This window comes from Balaenoptera physalus, assembly GCF_965194825.1.
Source record: "Balaenoptera physalus genome assembly, chromosome: 3".
Lineage (NCBI taxonomy): Eukaryota > Metazoa > Chordata > Mammalia > Artiodactyla > Balaenopteridae > Balaenoptera > Balaenoptera physalus.
This window is the reverse complement of record NC_138890.1, coordinates 78,075,544-78,099,649: the sequence shown is the minus strand read 5'-3', so window position 1 is coordinate 78,099,649 and position 24,106 is coordinate 78,075,544. Positions and strand designations below refer to the sequence as shown.

The 24,106-nt window shown below is 35.5% G+C and overlaps 1 long non-coding RNA gene across 1 annotated transcript; it reads left to right on the top strand.

The window, feature by feature from the left end:
- The first annotated feature begins 1,663 nt into the window (after positions 1–1,663).
- On the top strand, positions 1,664–24,085 carry LOC309658883. Its single transcript, XR_014262437.1, has 2 exons — positions 1,664–9,423; positions 16,050–24,085. It is a non-coding gene; the product is annotated as an uncharacterized lncRNA (long non-coding RNA).
- The last annotated feature ends 21 nt before the right edge of the window (positions 24,086–24,106 follow it).

The window sequence follows — 24,106 nt, the reverse complement described above, 5'->3', positions numbered from 1 at the left end:
CCGCGATGAGGAGTAGTCCCCACTTGCCACAACTGGAGAGGGCCCTCGCACAGAAACGAAGACCCAACACAGCCATAAATTAAATAAATAAATAAATTAATTAATTTAAAAAAAAAAGAAAAAAAAAAAAGACTTTACCCACTATTCCTTCTTTTCTTTTCCTTTTTTTTTTTCTTGAGTTTCCTTTCTTCTTGCCAAATGTATCTGCTCCTCCAAGATTCTGTACTTGCCTCCCTTTGCCTCACATGTTACCTACTTTACCATGATAATCCCTTTCTGTTCCATGTCTTGAAACTCATTTACAAGCTAAATTGGTGTCTTCAGAGAAATACTCTCTTCAAAGTTCCAAATGTGTGTTCACCTTTCTACTATATAACTGCATTTGGGCATCCTATAGGCAATGGAAACCCAAGGTGTCCAAGACAAAATTCCATCTCCTCTCCACAAACCTGTACTGTTAATTTCTTTTGATACTTATCACCCACACTGCTATGCAGACACCCCTTGTAACAAGCCGTGAGAACATTGCTTAAACACTTTGAATAGTTTATCTATAAAATGAGAATAATATTTGCCTTGCAGAATTGCTGTGAAGAATATGTAGTGGATCTGACAAGTATAGTTGTTTTAAAAATAATATGTTTTATATATCCAAACAAAACTAAGACTTCAGATGTCAATCCTTGTTAAAATATGGAGACATAGAAAAGAAGAAGTTGACTAGTAGAGTCTTCCATAGTTTATTTTACTAATCATTAAGAAAACTTTTAATATTTAAAATTCATGAAGTCAGAGATCAGGCAAACTAGTAATAATACAGGAAAAAAATCTGAAAATTATCTAAATGTCCACAAACAAGATTGATTAAGTAAACTATAGAATACTTATTTGATGGAATATTCTATTCAATATTCTATTGACAGTGGTGGGTCAGTGTTTATAATTTAACATCATATGAAGAAATTATGATATTGAATAACATGTATTATTTGGTCAAATTATGCATAAAAAGGGCACTACATGAAAATAAATTTCAAAATATATTATAACTATATGTGGAAGCTGTACTAATTTTTTAAACACTATTGTAATTTGCTTTTATAATTTAGAAAATTAAATAAAACTAGCAAAGCAGCGGTCTCTGATCTAAAAATAAGCATAAGTATTTAAACAGGCCACAATATTTTGAGGTAGCAGCAATAAAAACCCTATGTTTTTCAAAATGACTTTTTTACAGAGGAGCCTAGAAACATTTTGCATATAAAAAATGACACAAAAACAGCAAATGATTTTTTCCTCTCTTGTCCAGTAAGGAGGCAGTTTTTAAGTTATTAAGTTTTAATGAAACAATTAGGAAGTTAAGGGGATATTTTTACACTGTTGGCAAATCATACCTGTCCAGATTATACTAAATTCCTATATGGTCTCCCTATTTAAGCAGTAAATGGAAGGGGATAATTTGGAATCAACTATGAACTTGAGATTTGCTGGTTTTGTTTTCTCTTGGGAATTCATGCTGACAGATTCAAGAAGAGCATTTATTCAGACTCTACAGGAAAACGCTTTATCTGTCTGTAAAAATGGAGTGTTTTTCATCTGGGCAGCAGTAACCTGCAGTCCAGGCTCTCACGTGCCTTATTTTTAACATTGTTTATTCTCACTATATTCTTGTAACAACCATTTATTACTGTTAAATCATTTGTTAGTGATTATGTTTGAAGCTCATATCAATTATTTGAGAATCTTATTACAAAGCTTATAAGCATTTTCAGAATGAATAACTGAAGCTTTAATTTGGTTCTTATATAGCAAAGAGTGCCTCAAGTACCAGGTGTTCAGTACACCATTTATGCTTCTCCTCTACTGCCTGTAAGCCATTTCATTCTAACAGATGCTGCAGGAGGCTGTTCTCTCCTATTGCTGAAATCAGTGGGGCTCCGAGAGCGTATTTTGCAGATTCATTGCTCATGATTAAGTTCTTTTGAATTCTGAAGTGCTACAATGTAAAACTTCCTTTAAGCTTCCTAGAATTTATAGAAATCCCTCTGGGATAGGGAGATTTAAGCATGTGGATTGATTTCAGATAAGGATGGAGCCTTTACTTTTTTATAGCACCCGAAAGCCAGTATTATCATGGACATGGATGGTTTCTGAAATTGGACATTTCTGGATTTGTATTCAGATTCTGACACCCTCCAGCTATGTAGCCATAGGTGAATTTGTAAATCTTTCTAAGCCTTTGTCTCCTCATCTACCAAAGTGGTGGAATAACTCTTATTTCTTAACATAATTTTGAGAATTAAAATGAATTGACATATGAAAGCATCTAGCACTGTGCATGACAGTCATAAGATGTTCATTCATGGTTACTTGAGTGTCTAGTATGTGGCCAGCACGGCACTAATCATAGGTGATTCAAGCAGTCCTCTCTTTGCTGGGGTTTGCATATTTGTTTGCTTATTGTCTGTCTAGCTTTCATCACAAAGTTAGAAACTCTGTGAGAGCAAGTATCTTCTTTTGCTGACACATGGTTGTTTGACTGAATAATTGAATGAATGAAATATTATCTGATTTAAATCCTAAAGCTGCATAGTAAATGGCTACATGATAGGAGTGGAGAGGCTCAATGGGTATTTTTATCAAGGGGTAACATAAGCAAATTGGGAAATGAGAAAACAGCCTGACATCTGGGGAAACTGTCATCAGCTGGGATGTGAAGGGTAAGGTGGGGAGGAGCATTTTGTCATGGAGGGCTTTGCGTGCTGTTCCAAGAAAGGAACTTTATTCTGTAATCCAGAGGCTTTCAACCTTTGCTATGGGGACCCAGCTTGGCTCCTCAGAGTACCTCAGAACTGCCACAGAAACGAATGGGAAGCCATGTGGATGGGATTTAGCCTACAACTCCCATTTCTCTCCCCTAACTCCAGTATAATTTGTCAACCAGAACCATTTTTATTTCCATAACCTATTTTGAGTAATACCTTTAGGGTTTGAGTACTGGCTTATTTTTAGAAATGATTTTACTTCTCTTCAATAGATAGAAATGTACTATTTTCATGGTGACAATGGAATATTTAGTGCAATAGAATGGTATGCTTGATAGATCTCCTAAGCAGCTCTCTAAAGGATGCATTTCCAGGATTCTAAGGTAGGTAACAGAGTTAATCATGGTACAACCAAGGTGGAAAATACAAGAGGCCAAAAAGATATGCAGCATTTAAGGTCATACAGACCATGAAGTGCTTGTGGAATACTCAGCAGTAGTTGTCCACCTGAAAATATAGATAGATGAATCTGAATCTTGGGAAAATTTCTGGGCTGAACACATAGATTTGAGTGTCATTTACATAAAGGCCAAATTATAAGAATAGATAAAAAATCAACCTATGAAGATGTACAAACAGAAGAGCAGTGGGCCAAGGATGGACCTTTGGGAATGATTGGCTTTTCATAGACCAGGGTAGGACAGGGAGCAAGGAGATGAAGAAGAAATTGTAATTTTATGTGCAAAGACAACTAGGACAGTTTGGTAACAGTGGAAGCCATGAGCATGTTAAGTTTAAGAAGGGATGAGTGAGTGTGGAATGTAAGATGTCTGGTGGATTTATCAAATAGGGAGTCAAAATTATAATTCATACATATGAAAAATAAAATTATTATTTACCCTGAGATGCTTTTTCTAGCACTACTGTATCATCTAAAGTTGACTTCTCATCTGCTTAGCAGAGAATTCTCTGCTCTTTTTATTGCCTTCAGACTCACTTATCCATATCCTTACACAGACTCAAAACTGTTCATATGGAGATTGGAGTTAATCCTTTTATCTTCTTTGAGGATGGAGATATCATTAAAACTTAAATTATACATGAATACAGCTTAGCTTTAAATGTAAACTCTTCAGCCGATTTTTAAAGTGTGGCATTTAGGTTTCACATTTGTGGGAAAGTCGAAATAAAAGATATACTTTATAATTCAACAGGTCTCAGAACCCAGCAAAATTCCTATGCATGTATCTGATAGAATATTTCCCTTGAAAATTTAGAAATCTACGTGGATAGTAGATACTTATATTTAAAAGTGTACAGTAGACTAAAATGTGTTATAGATTCTGAATATAGAGACCAAGAATGGTGGATCACTCATCTTCATAAATGCCCTGTACATGCTCTTAAGCTATACAAGAAGCCTGGATATAATGATTTGGGACTGCTGTTCTTATGATATTTGGGGGACGCTGCTGTCACAGTGGGGTGCTGCATCTGGCTCACACCCGCTTGTAAAAGCCGATTGTGCATATCTTTTCTCAACTCTGCATCCAATCATGTCATTTGGTAGCTTGAAATTGGGTGTGGAGGGAGTATTGACCCCATGGATTTGTTTTGTCTTTTTCTTTCTGAAGAGCTAATTGTTAAAATGTTAAGAGCATATCGCTGGAGATGTATCACTGACAGAAGAGACAGGTAAATGCAATTGCCATTTATCTGCTCCTTTAGTAGGGCTCTTCTTATGCCCTGGTATGCTGAAACACAATTGCATAGGGCATATATATCCCCTCTGAATTTCCACAGCGTGGTCAATTTGAAGTGAAAACACATTATATTAGTAGTTAGACCCAATTCTGTTTGGCTGTGCATTCAAAATCCTGCACCATATTAACCTGTACAAGTTCATAATCACCTTTGATCCTACCATTCCAATAAACTGTTATTTTCATTATAGAACTTGTGCTAAATTTCTGCCTGTATTACTGAAAATTATTGAAATTTCTCATGCAGTATTCAAGAAGGTCTATAATCATGAACAGCATTAGACCTATGCTCAGCTCTCTCACGAATTACCTCCTCAGTAAATTTGTTATTATGCAACCGGAAAGCATCTATAGCTTTCAGACTCTAATTGGCACAGAACTTTTAGCATCCAGCCTGATTACCCAGCCTTCCCACAGTTTTCCTGAACTGGTTAAAAGGGCTCTATCAGGTCCTTGTTATCAATTATTTTCTTTCTTTCTCTCTTTTTATTTCACAGTGTATTCAATATTTCCTTCGGTTTGGAAGAAAAAAATATGGAGCCCTTTACCAAATAAAGTGTTTTTACTATAGTTCAAGTACATTCAAGTATACTTAAAAGTTACATTTATTTTATTTCAACTTATATAATTCCTTATTTAAAATTGTGTGTGGGGAGGGTGGATAGATTCTACTAATTCATTAATTAAACTGTCTGATTCCCTTTTATTTTCCAATCTCCTCTTACTTAATTTTGAAATTGTTTCTTTATATTTAGAGCTCTTTTTGTGAACCTCTGAGTAATGTATAGTCACTAAATAACTTTACTCACATTTTCAGTTCAAAAAGATTTTGTTTTCCTTTTTAATTATCTGTGCCTCAGTTTTCCCATTTATACATGTACTATCCTTTAGAAATTGTTAAATGTTTGCATATCCCAAACACATGTATACTGATTCTTAGAATGTGAATAGAGGACTTATTAGGAAGTAACTTATTAGGAAAAAAATTATTTTTAAAAAACTAATTATCAGTATTTGAGGAAATTAAGACTATATTCTCACAGAAGCTATTTCTTGATAGTTTTTGTCGCTCAATCATAGAAATCTAAAAAAACATAATGTTATAAATTTCATAAAAGTAACTATTTAGGGGTTAAGACTTGGGCTTATAACCCTTCCTTTTCTCTAATATTTCAAATCTACTAGTTTCTTAAGAATTGTGTGTTTGTTTATATTTTGAGAGACATGCAAGGGAAAAATTTTTAAAAACCCATCTTCTACACTTTGAAGATAGAATAACATGCTCTGAATTTCAATATTGATCTGCTTTTTCTGCTTTAAAATCCTTTTGTGTTTCAAGCTATCTATGCCTGCTTTAGCTTAGTTATATAGGGCATAATGCAGAGCTTCATGACTTAAAGTAGCTTAGAAAAAGAAGGAGAGGCAGTATAACAACAGGTAAAAACACTGGTTGTGTTTTGTTTTATTTCTCTTGAAAACCATAATTTTTAAATGATTAAAATACATTCAACCAAATGTCTGATTCAAATTGTTTGGGGAGATATGAGTAAGTGAGTGCTGAATGGTCATGTTTTTGTCTAGCTTCTAGTGGTTACATGCATACATCTCAAAAGGTAAATCTTACTTTAGAAAGTATTTGGTTCAGTTAAGCATTTTTGAATACCCAGGATAAATACAAGTGTGTTTTTAGAGGTTTGAACTTCAGAATATCCAGGCAAATAATGATATTATATACAAGTATACTAACTGAATACTGATGTTGGGCAATGTATTGTAAAATTTTTTATAAGAACTCATAAAAATTGATACAGGAATTAGGGAATACATGAAAGAAACCAAGCCTATGAAAATGCTTCTTGGGGCAAAACTTGTACAAACTAGATATTAAGAAAGTATAGAGAATCACAGAGAAGAAGAAATGACCAGAAAAAAGAAAAAAAAAAAACAAACTTGTATTTATAGAAAATACAATCTTTCATAAAAAGTATAATGAAGAATTATTGACATTCTTGTTTAAAACACTGGGCATATCAGTAATACATCATGCAAGCTCCTAAGTATAGCCGTGTGCCGATCTTCTCTTTGATTTAATAGGCGAAAGTTAACTCTGCCGTTAAGGTAGAGGGTGAGGATAAAATGAGGGGGAACTGGCTAGCCTCATCCCTAGGTTTTCCAACCTAGGTATGATATCTTCACCATATTAAAAAATATTATATTTAGAAATTAATTGATTTAATATTATTACTTCACAACATTCTACTTTAATCCTCAGAACTTTGCTTTAGACTTTTCAAGTCATACTATTGATGAGTGCTTCCCAACTTTTGTCTACCTAATAAGTTGGATATCATCGTTATGACTGAAAGCAAGGGAATACTTTGTTTTTCTTATGATGTTTATAGTTTTATTTTATTTAATGTTTTAATTTGTAAATCGTGCCAAAAAATTTCAGAGAGAAATGAAGACAGTTCAGTAGTATGGCATAGAAAGTTAGGATTTTTATCATTTTTATTAAAGTATAGTGGTTTTACAATATTATATTAGTTTCAAGTGTACAACCTAGTGATTCAATATTTTTGTAGCTTATACTCCATTTAAAGTTATTACAAAAAAAGTCTATATTTTCCTGTGCTGTACAATATGGTCTTGTTGCTTACTTATTTTATACATTGTAGTTTGTGTCTCTAAATCCCATACCCCATCTTCTCCTCTCCCCCTTCCTTCACTCCACTAGTAACCACTAGTTTGTTCTCTAAATATGTGTCTGTTTTGTTACATACAGTTGTTTGTTTTATTTTTTAGATTCCACATATAAGTGATAACATAAAGCATTTATCTTTTTCTATCTGATGTATTTCACTAAGCATTATACTCTCTAGGTTCATCCATGTTGTTGCAAATGGCAGAATTTCACTCCTTTTTATGACTGAGTAGTATCCTATTATATATATAAATATATATGTGTGTATATATATATAATGTCTTCTTTATGTATCTGTTGATGGACACTTGGGTCGCTTTAATATCTTGTCTATTATAAATAATGCTGCTATGAACATTGGGGTGCATATATCTTTTCATATTAGTGTTTTCATTTTTTTCAGATATATACCCAGCAGTGGAATTGCTGGATCATATGGCAGTTCTATGTTTAGTTATCTGAGGAAACTCCATAATGTTTTCCATAGTGTCTGCACCAATGTGCAATACCACTAACAGTGTACTAGGGTTCCCTTTTCTCCACATCCTGGCCAACATTTGTTATTTGTAGATATTTTGATAACAGCCATTTTGATGGGTATGAGGTGATATCTCATTGTGGTTTTTGCTTCAAGAATTCACATGTCATCCTTGGGCAGGAGCCATGCTAATCTTCTCTGTATTGTTCCAATTATAGTATATGTGCTGCCAAAGCAAGCACTCTCATTGTGATTTTGATTTGCATTTCTCTCATGATTAGTGATGTTGAGCATTTTTTCATGTGCCTGTTGCCCATCTGTATATCTTCTTTGGAATAATGTCTATTCAGGCCTTCTGCCCATTTTTTTTTTTTAATTGAGTCATATGAGCTGTTTATATGTTTTGGATATTAACCAATTATCAGTCATATCATTTGCAAATATCTTCTCCCATTCAGTAGGTTGTCTTTTTGTTTTGTCAATGGTTTCCTTTGCTATGCAAAAGCTTTTAAGTTTAATTAGATCCCATTTGGTTATTTTTGCTTTTATTTCTTTTGCCTTAGGAGACAGATCCAAAAAAATATTGCTACGATTTATGTCAAAGAGTGTCCTGCATACATTCTCTTATAGGAATTTTATGTTTTAAGGTCTTACATTTAGGTCTTGACTCCATCTCGAGTTTATTTTTATATATGGTGTGAGGAAATGTTCTAATCTCATTCTTTTACATGTAGCTGTCCAGTTTTCCCAGAACCACTTATTGTCTTTTCCCCATTGTATATTCTTGCCTCCTTTGTCATAGATTAATTGGGAATAAGTGTGTGGGTATTTTCCTGTGCTCTCTATTCTGTTCCACTGAGCTATATGTCTGTTTTTGTGCTAGTACCATGCTGTTTTGATTACTACTGCTTTGCAGTGTAATCTGAAGTCAGGGAGCATGATACCTCCAGCTTTGTTCCTTTTTCTCAATATTGCTTTAGTAATTCAGGGTCTTTAGTGGTTCCATATAACTTTTCAGATTATTTTTTCTAGTTCTGTGGAAAATGCCTTGGGTATTTTAATAGGGATTGCATTAAATCTATAGATTGCTTGGGTAGTATGGACATTTTAACAATATTAATTCTTCCAGTCCAAGAACATGAGATATCTTTCCATTTCTTCATATCATTTTCAAATTTCTTCATCAAAGTTTTATAGTTTTCAGAGTATAGGTCTTTCACCTCCTTGGTTACGTTTTTTCCTAGGTATTTTATTCTTTTGATGTGATTATAAATGGGATTGTTTCCTTAATTTTTCTTTCTGGTAGTTCATTATTAGTGTAGAGAAAAGCAACAGATTTCTGTATATTAATCTTGTATCTTGCAACTTTACTGAATGTATTTATTAGTTTTAATAACTTTTTTGGTGACTTCAGAGTTTTCTATATAAAGTGTCATGTCATCTGCAAATAGTGACAATTTTACCTCCTCTCTTCCAATTTGGATGCCTTTCATTTCTTTTTCTTGTCTAATTGCTGTGCTAAGCCTTCCAATATTATGTTAAATAGAAGTGGTGAGGGTGGACATCCTTGTCTTGCTCCTGATTTTAGAGGAAATGCTTTTAGCTTTTCAGCACTAAGTATGATGTTAGCTGTGGGTTTTTCATAGACGGCCTTTATTGTGTTGAGATTTGTTCCCTCTATACCAACTTTGATGAGAGCTTTTATCATAAATGGATGTTGAATTTTGGCAAGTGCTTTTTCTGTGTCTATTGAGATGATTATGCGATTTTTATCCTTCCTTTTGTTAACATGGTGTATCACATTGATTGGTTTGCAAATATTGAACCAACCTTGTATCCCTGGAATAAATCCCACTGGATCATGGTGTATGATCCTTTTTTTATAGTTTTGAATTAGATTTGCTAATATTTTTTCGAGAATTTTTGCATCTATATTCATTATTGAGATATTGACCTGTAATTTTGTTTTTTTCTAATGTCTTTGTCTGGTTTTGGTATTAGGATAATGTTGGCCTCATAGAATGAATTTGGGAGTGTTTGACCCTCTTCAGTTTTTTGGAAGGTTTTGAGAAGGATAGGTATGCTCTTCTTTATGCGTTTGGTAGAATTCCCCAGTGAAGCTATCCAGTTCTGTGCTTTTGTTTGCTGGGAGTGTTTTAATTACAAATTCAATTTCATTACTAGGGGTAGGTCTGTTCAGATTGGCTATTTCTTCTTGATTCAGTCTTGGAAAGTTGGATATTTCTAGAAATTTGTCCATTTCTTATATGTTGTCCAATTTGTTTAAGACTTTTTTTAATCCCTGTGGTATCTTATTTGTCCTCTTTCATTTCTTATATTGTTTATTTGAGCCCTCTCTCTTTTTTCTTGGTGAACTTGTCCAAATGTTTATCAATTTTGTTTTTTCTTTTCAAAGAACCAGCTCTTGGTTTCATTTATCTTTTCTTTTTTCTTTCTTTTTTTTGGGGGGGGTCTCTATTTTATTTATTTCTTCTCTGATCATTATTATTTCATTCTTTCTGCTGACTTTTGGCTTTGTTTGTTCTTCTTTTTCAAGTTCCTTTATATACTAATAGGCTAGGATTTTTATTTGAGAGTTTCCTTGTTTCTTGATGTAGGTCTGTATCATTATAAACTTCCCTCTTATTTTATCTCAGTTGCTTTTGCTGCATCCCACAGATTTTGGACAGCTGTGTTCCTATTTTCGTTTGTCTTGAGGTATTTTCTGATTTCCTCTTTGACTCAAATTTTTTCCAGTAGCATGTTTTTTAGCCTCCATGTGTTTGTGCTTTTACTATTTTTCTTTGTGTAAAAGATTTCTATTGTTGTGATCAGAAATAATGCTTGATATTTCTGTCCTTTTAAACTTGTTGAGACCTTTGGTGGCCTTGCATGTAATCACTCCTGGAGAATGCTCCACATGAGTTTGAAAAGAATGTGTACTCTGCTGTCTTTAGGTGGAGTGTCCTTTAGATATCTATTAGCCTGACTAGTCTCTTGTGTCATTTAAGACCACTGATGCCTTATTGGCTTTCTGTCTTTGATGTAAGACATTGATGTAAGTGGGGTGTTGAAGTACCCTGCTACTATTTATTATAGTCAGTTTATCTCTTTATGTCTTTATTATTTGCTCTATATATTTAGGTGCTCCTGTATTGGGTGTATATATATTGATGAGTATAATATCTTCTTCTTGTATTGATCCCTTTATCATTATATAATGTCTTTCTTTGTCTCTTGTTATAGACTTTGTTTTTAAAGTCTTTTCTGTATCATATGAGTATTGCTACCCCCACTTTCTTGTCATTGCCATTTGTATGAAATATTTTTTTCCAGCTTCTCACTTTTGCCTGTGTGTGTCTTTAGTTCAGAAGTGAGTATCTTGTAGGCAGCATGTAGATGAGTCTTCTTTTTTTTTTTTAAGAAATGTGTTGTTGTTGTTGTTTTAACTTTGGGTTTATTTATTTATTTATTTACTTATTCATTTATGGCTGTGTTGGGTCTTCGTTTCTGTGCGAGGGCTTTCTCTAGTTGTGGCAAGTGGGGGCCGCTCTTCATCGCAGTGCGCGGGCCTCTCATTATCGCGGCCTCTCTTGTTGCGGAGCACAGGCTGCAGACACGCAGGCTCAGTAATTGTGGCTCATGGGCCCAGTTGCTCCGTGGCATGTGGGATCTTCCCAGACCAGGGCTCGATCCCATGTCCCCTGCATTGGCAGGCAGATTCTCAACCACTGAGCCACCAGGGAAGCCCCCGTCTTCTTTTTTACCCAATCAGCCACCCTGTGTCTTTTGATTAGAGCATTTAGTCCATTGACATTTAAAGTAATGATTCATAGTTATGTACTTATTGCTATTTTATTTCTTGTTTTCTGTTGTTTTTGTAGTTCTTCACTGTTCTTTTCTTCTTTTAGTTTCCTCCCTTGTGGTTTGATGCTTTTCTTTAGTGGTATGCTTGTATTCCTTTCAACCCTGTTTTTGTGTATCTATTGTAGGTTTTTGATTTGTGGTTACCATGGGGTTTGTACATGTTAACCTATAACTATATCTATTTGTTTTAAACTGGTAGTCCTTCAAGTTCAAACACTTTCTAAAAGATCTACATTTTTCACTCCCTGCTCCCACATTTTGTGCTTTTGATGTCAGACTTTACATCTTCATGTTTATTCCTTTACTTATTATGTAGTTATACTTGATTTTACAGTTTTTGTCTTTTAATTTTTGTACTAGCTCATTTAAGTCATTGATCCTCATTCTTTACTATATATTTGCCTTTACTAGTGACATTTTTTCCCTTTCCTACTTATTTCTTGTTCTTGCTTCTTATTTCTTGCTATAGCCTTTTCTTTTCCACCTTGAGAAGACCTTTTAACATTTCTTTTCAGGTCAGTTTAGTATTGATGAACTTTTTCATTTTTGTTTGTCTGAAAAGTTTTTAACTCTCCTTCTATTCTAAATTATACTCTTGCTAGGTAGAGTATCTTAGGTTGCAGGTTTCTCCCTTTTAGCACTTTGAATATATCATGCCACTCCCTTCTGGTCTTCAGAACTTTCTGCAGCAAAATCAGCTGTTAGCCTCATGGGGTGTTGCTTGTATATGTCTCTGTTTTTCTCTTGCTGCCTTTAGATTTTTTCTTTATCTTTAACTTTTCCATTTTAATTATATGTCTTAATGTGGGTCTATTTGGGCTCATCTTTTTTGGGACCCTCTGTGCTTTTTGTACCTAGATATCTGTTTCCTTCTTCAGGCTTATGAAATTCCAGCCATAATTTCATTAAATACATTTTTGATCCCCTTCACTTTCTCTTTTCCTTCTGGGACCCATAAAATGTGAATGTTTGTGTACTCGATGTTATCCCAAAGATCCCTTAAACTGTTCTAATTTTTTAAATTTGTTTTTCTTTTTGCTGTTCTGACTGGGTGATTTCCATTATTTTATCTTCCAGATCACTTATGCATTCTTCTGTATCACCTAGTCTGCTTTTCATTCCTTGTAGTGTGTTTTTCATTTCAGTTATTCTTCAGTTATAACTAGTACTTTTTTATTTTTTAGTTCCTTGTTAAACTTCTCACTGTGCTCATCTATTCTTTTCCCTAATTCAGTTAGCATTCTTATTACTAATGCTTTGAATTCTTTACTGGTAAATTGTTTATTTCTGTTTCATTATTTGCTTTTCCAGGGGTTTTCTCTTGCTCTTTCAATTGAGACAAATTCTTCTCATTTTTCTTATCTTTCTCTGTCTCTGAAATTAAGTGAAACAGTTACCTATGGTGGTCTTGAAGGGTGTCCTTATGTTGGAGCATCCCTATATAGTTTACATGTGCCCAGTGGCTTTGGTGGGAGAGCTGGATTTGATGAGAACACAAGTCACGTCTTTCCTCATGGTGTGCTGGCAGCTATTGCCTTGGTAGGAGGTGGAGCTGGAGATGGAGGCGTACCACCAGACTCAGGTGTGAAGTGGCACTTTCCCTCTGCTCAGTGGCCTTCACAACCCTATCAGGGGTAGGGTCGGGTCTCAAGTTGCTGGAGCAGAAATGCTGAGGGTTGGGTCCAAGCTAGCTCAGTTCTCTTTTAGTGTGTGCTCTTCCCCCTCCCAGCACTGGCACCCTCATCCCAGAAGGAAGCAGTGCTGGAGCAAGAGGAGCTGGTATTGATGTGAAAACTCAGTCTCCGTGCATTGATGCTAAATTGAATCTCAGAGACAGAGTTTTGGGTGAAGTAGAAAAAAGTAGCCTTATTGCTTTGCCAGGCAAACGGGGACACAGAGGGCTCGTGCCCTCAAAAACTGTCCCCACCCAGGGGGATTTGCTGAGGAGTTATTTGGCAGTGGTTCAAGGGCCGGGTTGCTGATAAGGATCAGGGTGTGTGAAGCGCCTGCATTCCTTTAATCTGGCCTCAGGCAACTCCTAATCAGCTTCTGTGGTTCTTGATGTTATCAAAATGTGACCTTCTCTCTGGAATGAAGAATGTTTCATCAAGTAGTTAACATCTTCCATTTGTTGGGGTTTTTAGTTCTGTAGAAAAGCTCAAACATATTATTATGTGTATCCATTGAGGTAGAACCAGGATCCTGCCCAAGGCTGCACTGTTGTTTCTTGGCTGCTTCCACCTTGTCTCTGCATCCCCTCCCTTCCCTGACTGGCAACTGTTTGAACCTGCCCTCTGGAACTCAGGGAAGGTCATGGAGGCTGAAGTCTGTTTCCTACAAAGAAGAAACGGGGGACACAGAAAGGCTTCCATGCCCAGGAGCCCCACAGGGTCCTGCTCAGTTTCACTACTGGGCATTTGGTGAGGGTTGGGGTGAAGGCTGTACTGGTTGGGATGCCATCAGAGATCCACACTCCCTCTGGTATGCCTCCTCTGCAATTGCCAGTAGTGGCTGCCCCCTCCCTGCTCAGAACTGCTTACAGTTTGAGCTGCCTCAGTGTCTCATGGCTGAGCTTTCTCCTCAGTTGTCACAGCATTCATTTCACTGTGGGGCTGCAACACAAGGCCAGCAGGGCTGGAGTGTTTGTCAGCCCAGGCTGGGGTGCACGCTGGGTCCATCACAGGAAATCAGTCATTTACTCACCGGGTTTCAATCCACCCTCTCCACCCTGTTTCAGGAGCAAGAAAGCCTTCATGCACTCCTCACAAGTGGAATCTAGGCTTCTCACAGTACTCCTGTTAGTCCACCAGCCCTCCAGTCAGCCAAGGGGGATCGTCTTCCCCTTGTCAGACCCCAGGACTGTGGCACCCAGTATGTGGCTTGAACCATTCACTCCCCAGGAAGGTTCTCTGCCCATATAATCTCCTTTTTCTTCTGAGTCCCATCCCAGGGGCACAGATTGTGATCTGATTGGTTTTCTTCCCTTCTGATCCAATTCCATGTGGATCTTTCTTATAGCCTAGGTTGCGCAGGAGTCTTTCTGCCAGACTCCATTTAGTTTTCAATGAGAATTGTTCCACATGTAGATATATTTTTGATGTGTTCCTGGGAGGAGGTGAGTTTTATGTCCTCCTACTCTGTCATCTTAATTTGACACTGGGAATGATTTTACATATGTTAGTAGGCCCTTTTAAACTATTAGTGACTTCTTATATATGAACCTAGGCCAAACCACTGTAAAAATTCATGGGCTCACAACGTATCTTAGATTTCACATCTTAAGCTCAGAGCTCAGAACTTGGCCTATAATCTTGGTAGCCACATCTGTGTACCAAGTTGATTTTACCTCATCAGAGAGTGAGTGACTGAACTGTGTTCAGTACTGTAATTACAGCTTTGAGCAGGCATGTCCTTCCTGTACAAGGCTATTTAGCAAAAAGCACTGAGCAGAGAGACAGGGTCACCTACTGAGATAAGCAAATATCAAGTAAAAGGTACTGACTGGATCAAATGCTAATCTTTGCTGAGATCTTGTTTCTTGAATATTTTTGCAACTTCATTAATTACTGCATAAAAAAATGTTATTTATATACTACAAGAACACTCTTCTGGGTACTGGTAAAGAATAAAAAGACGAATAAGACATGGTTCATGTCCCTAGGGAACATAAATAGAAATAAATAGAGGTAAGCATTAGCAAGTAGTGTAATTACACAGGTATAATTTTGGTAAGCCATCTATACAGAAGAAATTAGAAAAAGACATTAAGACTAAACGTTCTGTGCTAAGTGTTATGCTAATTATGTATCAAGAACAATACTTAAGAAGGGAGTGGTAGGACATATTTAAAGTGATGAAAGGGAAAAACCTACAACCAAGATTACTCTACCAAGCAAGGATCTTATTCAGTTTTGATGGAGAAATTAAAACCTTACAGACAAGCAAAAGTTAAGAGACTTCACCACGACCAAACCAGCTTTAAAACAAATGTGAAAGGAACTTCTCTAGGCAGGAAACACAAGAGAAGGAAAAGACTCACAATAACAAACCCAAAACAATTAAGAAAATGGTAATAGGAACATACATATCGATAATTACCTTAAATGTAAATGGATTAAATGCTCCAACCAAAAGACACAGACTGGCTGAATGGATACAAAAACAAGACCCATATATATGCTGTCTACAAAGACCCACTTCAGAGCTAAGGACACATACAGACTGAAAGTGAGGGGATGGAAAAAGATATTCCATGCAAGTGAAAATCAAAAGAAAGCTGGAGTAGCAATTCTCATATCTGACAAAATAGACTTTAAAACAAAGACTATTACAGGAGACAAAGAGGAACACTACATAATGATCAAGGGATCGATCCAAGAGGAAGGTATAACAATTGTAAATATTTATGCACCGAACATAGGAGCACCTCAATACATAAGGCAAGTACTAACAGCCATAAAAGGGGAAATCGACAGTAACACAATCATAGTAGGGGACTTTAACACCCCACTTTCACCAATGGACAGATCATCCAAAGTGCAAATAAATAAGGAAACACAAGCTTTAAAAGACACATTAGATCAGATAGACTTAATTGATATTTATAGGACATTCCATCTAAAAACAACAGAATACACTGTGTTCTCAAGTGCTCATGGAACACTCTCCAGGATAGATCATATCTTGGGTCACAAATCAAGCCTCAGTAAATTTAAGAAAATTGAAATCGTATCAAGTGTCTTTTCCGACCACAACGCTATGAGACTAGATATCAATTACAGGAGAAAAACTGTAAAAAATACAAACACATGGAGGCTGAACAATATGCTACTAAATAACCAAGAGATCACTGAAGAAATCAAAGAGGAAATCAAAAAATACCTAGAAACAAATGACAATGAAAACACAACAACCCAAAACCTATAGGATGCAGCAGAAGCAGTTCTAAGAGGGAAGTTTATAGCAGTACAATCCTACCTCAAGAAATAAGAAAAATCTCAAACAACATAACCTTCCACCTAAAGCAATTAGAGAAAGAACATAAAAAATCCAAAGTTAGCAGAAGGAAAGAAATCATAAACATCAGATCAGAAATAAATGAAAAAGAAATGAAGGAAACATAACAGAGATCAATAAAACTAAAAGATGTTTCTTTGAGAAGATAAAAAAAATTCATAAACCATTAGCCAGACTCAACAGGAAAATAAAGAAGACTCAAATCAACAGAATTAGAAATGAAAAAGGAGAAGTAACAACTGTCACTGCAGAAATACAAAGGAGCATGAGAGACTACTACAAGAAACTATATGCCAACAAAATGGACAACCTGGAAGAAATGGACAAATTCTTAGAAAAGTACAAACTTCCAAGACTGAACCCGGAAGAAATAGAAAATAGGAACAAACCAATCACAAGCACTGAAATTGAAAGTGTGATGAAAAATCTTCCAACAAACAAAAGCCCAGGACCAGATGGCTTCACAGGCAAATTCTATCAAACATTTAGAGAAGATCTAACACCTATCCTTCTTAAACTCTTCCAAAATATAGCAGAGGGAGGAATACACCCAAATTCATTCTACAAGGCCACCATCACCCTGATAGCAGAACTAGACAAAGATGTAACAAAAAAAGAAAACTACAGACCAGTATCACTGATGAATATAGATGCAAAAATCCTCAAGAGAATACTAGCAAACAGAATCCAACAGCACATTAAAAAGATCATATACCATGATCAAGTGGAGTTTATCCCAGGAATACAAGGATTCTTCAATATATACAAATCAATCAATGTGATACACCATATTAACAAACTGAAGGATAAAAACCATGTGATTATCTCAATAGATGCAGAAAAGGCTTTTGACAAAATTCAACACCCATTTATGATAAAAACTCTGCAGAAAGTGGGCATAGAGGGAACCTACCACAACATAATAAAGGTCATTTATGACAAACCAAGAGACAACATCGTTCTCAATGGTGAAAAACTGAAAGCATTTCCTCTAAGACCAGGAACAAGACAAGGTTGCCCACTCTCACGGCTATGATTCAACATAGTTTTGAAACTTTTAGCCACAGCAATCAGAGAAGAAAAAGAAATAAAAGGAATCCAAATCAGAAAAGAAGAAGTAAAACTGTCACTGTTTGCAGATGGCATGATACTATACATAGGGAATCCTAAAGATGCTACTAGAAAACTACTAGAGCTAATCAATGAATTTGGTAAAGTAGCAGGATACAAAATTAATGCACAGAAATCTCTTGCATTCCTATACACTAACGATGAAAAATCTGAAAGAGAAATTAAGGAAACATTCCCATTTACCATTGCAACAAAGAGAATAAAATACCTAGGGATAAACCTTCCTATGGAGACAGAAGACCTGTATTCAGAAAACTATAAGACACTGATGAAAGTAATTAAAGATGATACAAACAGATGGAGAGATATACCATGTTCTTGGATTGGAAGAATCAACATTGTGAAAATGACTATACTACCCAAAGCAATCTGTAGATTCTATGCAATCCCAATCAAGATACCAATGACATTTTTCACAGAACTAGAACACAAAATTTCACAATGTGTATGGAAACACAAAAGACCCTGAATAGCCAAAGCAATCTTGAGAAAGAAAAACGGAGCTGGAGGAATCAGACTCCCTGACTCCAGACTATACTACAAAGCTACAGTCATCAAGACAGTATAGTACTGGCACAAAAACAGAAATATAGATCAATGGAACAGGAGTGAAAGCCCAGAGATAAACCCACACACATATGGTCACCTTATCTTTGACAAAAGAGGCAAGAATATACAGTTGAGAAAAGACAGCCTCTTCAATAAGTGGTGCTGTGAAAACTGGACAGCTACATGTAAAAGAATGAAATTAGAACACTCCCTAACACCATACACAACAATAAACTCAAAATGGATTAAAGACCTAAATGTAAGGCCAGACACCATCAAACTCTTAGAGGAAAACATAGGCAGAACACTCTATGATGTAAATCACAGCAAGATCATTTTTGACCCACCTCCTAGAGGAATGGAAATAAAAACAAAACCAAATGGGACCTAATGAAACTTAAAAGTTTTTGCACAGCAAAAACCATAAACAAGACGAAACAAGACGAAAAGACAACACTCAGAGGGTTGTCTGAGGACAACCCTCTCCTCAGAATGGGAGAAAATATTTGCAAATGAAGCAACTTACAGTGGATTAATCTCCAAAATATACAAGCAGCTCATGCAGCTCAATATCACAAAAACAAACCACCCAATCCAAAAATGGGCAGAAGACCTAAATAGACATTTCTCCAAAGAAGATATACAGATTGCCAACAGACACATGAAAGAATGCTCAACATCACTAATCATTAGAGAAATACAAATCAAAACCACAATGAGGTATCACACCACACTGGTCAGATTGGCCATCATTAAAATATCTACAAACAATAAATGCTGGAGAGGGTGTGGAGAAATGGGAACCCTCTTGCACTATTGATGGGAATGTAAATTGATACAGCCACTGTGGAGAACAGTGTGAAGGTTCCTTAAAAAACTAAAAATAGAACTACCATACGACCCAGCAATCCCACTACTGGGCATATACCCTGAGAAAACCATAATTCAAAAAGAGTCATGTACCACAATGTTCATTGCAGCACTATTTACAATAGCCAGGACATGGAAGCAACCTAAGTGTCCATCAACAGATGAATGGATAAGGAAGATGTGGCACATATATACAATGGAATATTACTCAGCCATAAAAAGAAACGAAACTGAGTTATTTATAGTGAGGTGGATGGACCTAGAGTCTGTCATACTGAGTGAAGTAAGTCAAAAAGAGAAAAATAAATACCTATGCTAACACATAATATGGAATCTAAAAAAAAAAAATGGTTCTGATGAATCTAAGGACAGGACAGGAATAAAGACACAGCGGGTAGAGAATGGACTTGAGGACATGGTGAGGGGGAAGAGTAGACTGGGACGAAGTGAAAGAGTAGAATTGACATATATACACTACCAAATATAAAATAGCTAGCTAGTGGGAAGCAGCTGCATAGCACAGGGAGATCACCTCGGTGCTTTGTCACCACCTAGAGGGTGGCATAGGGAGGGTGGGAGGGAGGCACAAGAGGGAGGGGATATGGGGATATATGTATGCATATAACTGATTCACTTTGTTATACAGCAGAAACTAACACAACATTGTAAAGCAATTATACTTCAATAAATATGTTTTAAAAATTTTTAAAAATCTTTATTGGAATAGGCAACACTTTTCCTACTGTATTTCCCCACCACCTTTATCTTGAATATATTGACTCTGTATGTTGGTCTGTTTCTGGCCTCTCTATTCTGCTCCTTTGATCTACTTTATGTGCATATACCAATAACAAACTGTCGGAATCACAACAGCTCTGGTCTTGATATATGGTAATGTTAAGTCCTTAGCTTCTGTTCTTATCTTGCCTTGGCTATTCTTAACCTTTCTTATTTCTACATAAATTTTAGAATCAATTTTCCCATATTCCCAAAAAAGACTCCTGGGACTTTTGGGCAATTTCATTCACTATATAGATCAGTTTGAGGAAAATTCACATTTTTGATATGCAATATTCAATTCAAAACATAATGATCCCTCCATTTATTTGTCTTTTAATTTGTTTCATCATATTGTGTAGTATTCTCTGTAGGAGCCTTGAAGGTGTTTCCTTAGATATATACTCCTCCATATCTGATGTATTATGCTGCTAGTATAAATGGCATATTTTGTTTATTAATTTTATTTATTTGTTTTTTTCAATATAGAAATACATCATTTTATGTTAATAAATTCAGTGATTTTGCTAGTTTCACTTACTGATTTTCATAATTTTTATATTGATTATTTCATATTTTTTATATATGCAATCAGATCATCCATGAATAATGAAAGTTTTATTTCTTCCTTCCCCACACTTATAACTTTTATTTCTTCAGTTATTTCAAAAGTTTGGTCCTTAGGGACAATGTTGAACAGCAGTGGTGCTGGGAAGTACATCTGTCTTCTTCCAGATCTCAGAGGGAAATCATTCAGTATTTTACCATTAAGTTTGATGTTTTCTCTGGGGTTTTTATAGATACTTATCAGACTGAGAAAGTTCTCTTCTCTGTCTCTCTCTCTCTCTCTGTTTTTTTTTTTTTTTTTTCTAAGGTTTTTTTTTCCTAAGTAATCATTAAAGAGTGTTACATTTTTCCAAGTTCATTTTCTGCACTTATTGAGATTATATTTTCCTCCCCTCATATTAACATTTGTCTATTATGTCTTCATTTATTCTTTTACATTTAGGTTTCTCAATCATAGTGTTTTAACATGTTTCTTTCAAACAACATATAAAGACTTTTTTGATATAATACATGAATTTTTCTTTTACCATTGAATTAATTTATATTTATTGATGTGACATATGTTTGTGATTCTGTTATGTTGTCTGCTCTGTTTTTAATGCTTCTGTTTTCAATATTTTGTTATTTTTGTTTTATTTTCCTCATATCTGTTTGTTTATAATTTTGATTTGTGTGTTTGTGTGTGTGAGCACTTGCACGCATATATGTGTCTGTGTGTGCCTGTTTTCCCTCAGCTAATTTAGAAAATTTATAATGGGTTATTTAAGATTAGCTATTATATCAAAGACATTTAGTAGTATACATAATATTCTGAGTTAAGAGCCTTTGTTTTTCAATGCCAGCTACCACTTGACCACTGTACTGATTACTGTTTTCTTATCTTTAATTTTTCCTAGTTTCCTCTTATAATTTGATGAAATAGATTAAAAGCATTACTTCTTGATTTATTTGTATATTTAATGCCTATTGGTCTTCCTTAAGGAAAGTTTAAAAAATGAATGCATCTAAACTCTTTGCATCTGTATTAGTTTCCTATTGCTGCTTTAACAAATTACCACAAACTTAGCAGTTTAAAACACTGCAAATTTTTATTATAACTCTGGATTCTAGAAATCCAAAGTCAGTCTTACTGAGCTAAAGTCAAGATGTCAGCAGGGCTGGTTCCTCCTGGGATCTAGGAGAGATTCCATTTCCTTGCCTTTTTCAAGTTCTAGAAGCTGTCCACATTCCTTCACTCACGACCCCCTTCCATCCAGCAATTGTATCACTCCAAATTTGCTTCCATCATTCCATGTCCTTCTTTGTCATTACCTTCCTCTTATAAGACCCTTGTGACTATATTGAACCTACCTGGATAATCCAGGAAAATCTCCCCATCTCAAGATCCTTAATTTGATCACATCTGTAAATTCCCCATTCTACCTTTTGTCATGTAATATGACACATTGACAGGTTCCTACATCTTTGGAGGGGATAGTCATTATTCTAGGTACCATGCCATCTTTCCTTTTTTTTTTCCCTTAATGTTTTCTTTTCAAGTATTCTTATATGGTTTATTTTCAAACATTTATCTCTGTTGGGGAAAGTCATCGAGAGAACATGACTGCTGATTTACCTGGGCAATCAGTGGCTCCTCTCTCCCTCCCCGGTCCTTGGAATTTACATTCTGCTTAACATTTTCACAGTGGGAGCCATTTTCAAGGTGGCAGCTCTCAGAGAGCAATGTGTTGTTGAGACCGTCTGGACAGTAAACATGACTAAACCCAGTTAAGACCTCGACACAAACTTTTAACATTCTGGCAGGCAGGTGCGGAGATCTACTTGTTTCACAACTGCCCAAGACAAACCTCATATGGAAATTCCCTTGCTTATTAAAGCGGCCACCTATAGATTCAAAGTAGTCTGCCTAATTTTTTGGTCTCTCCTTGCCCTCCATGTATGGAAGCTAGTTTCAGATTTCACCCAGGAAACTCATGAGGTTGGGAACTAACAACCTCTTGTAATCCTATTTTTCCAGTTGTTCCATCTTACATTTTATGTAAATTCAGTGTGTTTTTTAATGTCTTAATTAGTAAAATTCAATTTGAGAAGTTTATGTTTGTTTTCTCCAAGAAGGTCTCACTAGTGCTGTATTTTCTTGGTGATTTTTTTGTGTTTGAGGATGCAGGCTATAGCTTTTATTATGAATGTCAATGTGGTTGGTACAGTACTGTTGGGTCAAATTTTCTTCAAAATTTCAGAGTTATTGATCTAATGTATTCTGCATTTGAATTAGTGGAGAAGTCTGAAGATACCCTGATCTTTTTCCAATTGTAAGTGACTTTGAAAAATTTCTTCATCCTTGAATTTCAATTACTTAATCAAGATATATTTCATTATTGATAGTTTTATATCAAATTTTTCTCCTAGAAAATGTTATGTACTTTCATCTTAATTTCCAATTCTTCCTGTATTTCAGGAAAGTTTTCCTCTCTCTCTGAAAACATGTACATTTTATTAATGAATTTGCTCCTACAGGGAAACCAGTTATGCTTGGGTTGATCATCTTTGCCTTCCACACCCATAGTCTTTTCATTATTTGCTTTAATCACTGTTTTATCCTTTGCCTTTATTCTGAATATATTTTTTCCTGTTTGTCAGACATTTTCACCTGTCTATTCTCCTTTCTGCATTTAATATATTTACTAATTCAGTAATAGTGTACTATTGGCCCTATATTTGTCTACTCCCTCTTCAGTCTCCCTTTTCATGTCTTCTCTTGTTTTATTATTTTATCTCTTAGGTGTTGATTTATTAGAACCATGTTTTCTATTAGAAATTTTAATGTAAGTTATCCATTCATTTTCTTCTGAAATAGAGCTTCTGTTACTTTTCACCTCAAAGCTGCAGCAAGCCTCTGTGTGTGTTCTGTGTATATTTGAGAGATGGTGTTTGAAAATAGGGGTGGAATTGGAATCAGCAGGGACTAGGCATAAGCCTAATCAGAAAAACTAAACTGTACCTTGTTTATCACTGTCTTATACTCTAGTTCACTTTGCAGAAGATGTATCGTAATCCATGCCAGAATTTCTTCAGGCTTCAACTAGCACCTGTTAATTTGGCGCAAATTCTAAAACTCTCTGCATTTATCAAAAAGCAGCTGCCTAAGTAGTTTTTAACCCTATTTGATCCTGGATTCCTCCGAAGTCTTTTTCTAACCCTCTACAAGCATAGTAGGATGTGATTCACAATTTGATTTTAGGCCCCTGTGTTGAGTTTAGAGTGGATTGAAGATATTTTCACAGGTCCTTCTACTTTATACCACCCCAGAAATCTCTTTTCTCTTTTCTTGTGTTTAACTAAATTCTTGTTTATCCGTGGGATCTTACCTCTGGGTGTCTGAAATGTTTCTGCTTTTTCTCTCTGCTTTTCTCCCAGCAGGAGAACCAAAACCATAATGGTCAACCATGTTTCCTTTTCCTGAGGATTTTGGTCCTCTTTGAGCTGCCTCCATGTATTCTCATTATGCTCTTTCCAACCATGGATTTTTAGAACAATTTTTTCAGGATGTTGTGAAATCACCTCTTTCTTCCTGTACTTTTCATTAGACTTTTGGGAATTACATAGAGCTAAACCAAGTCAT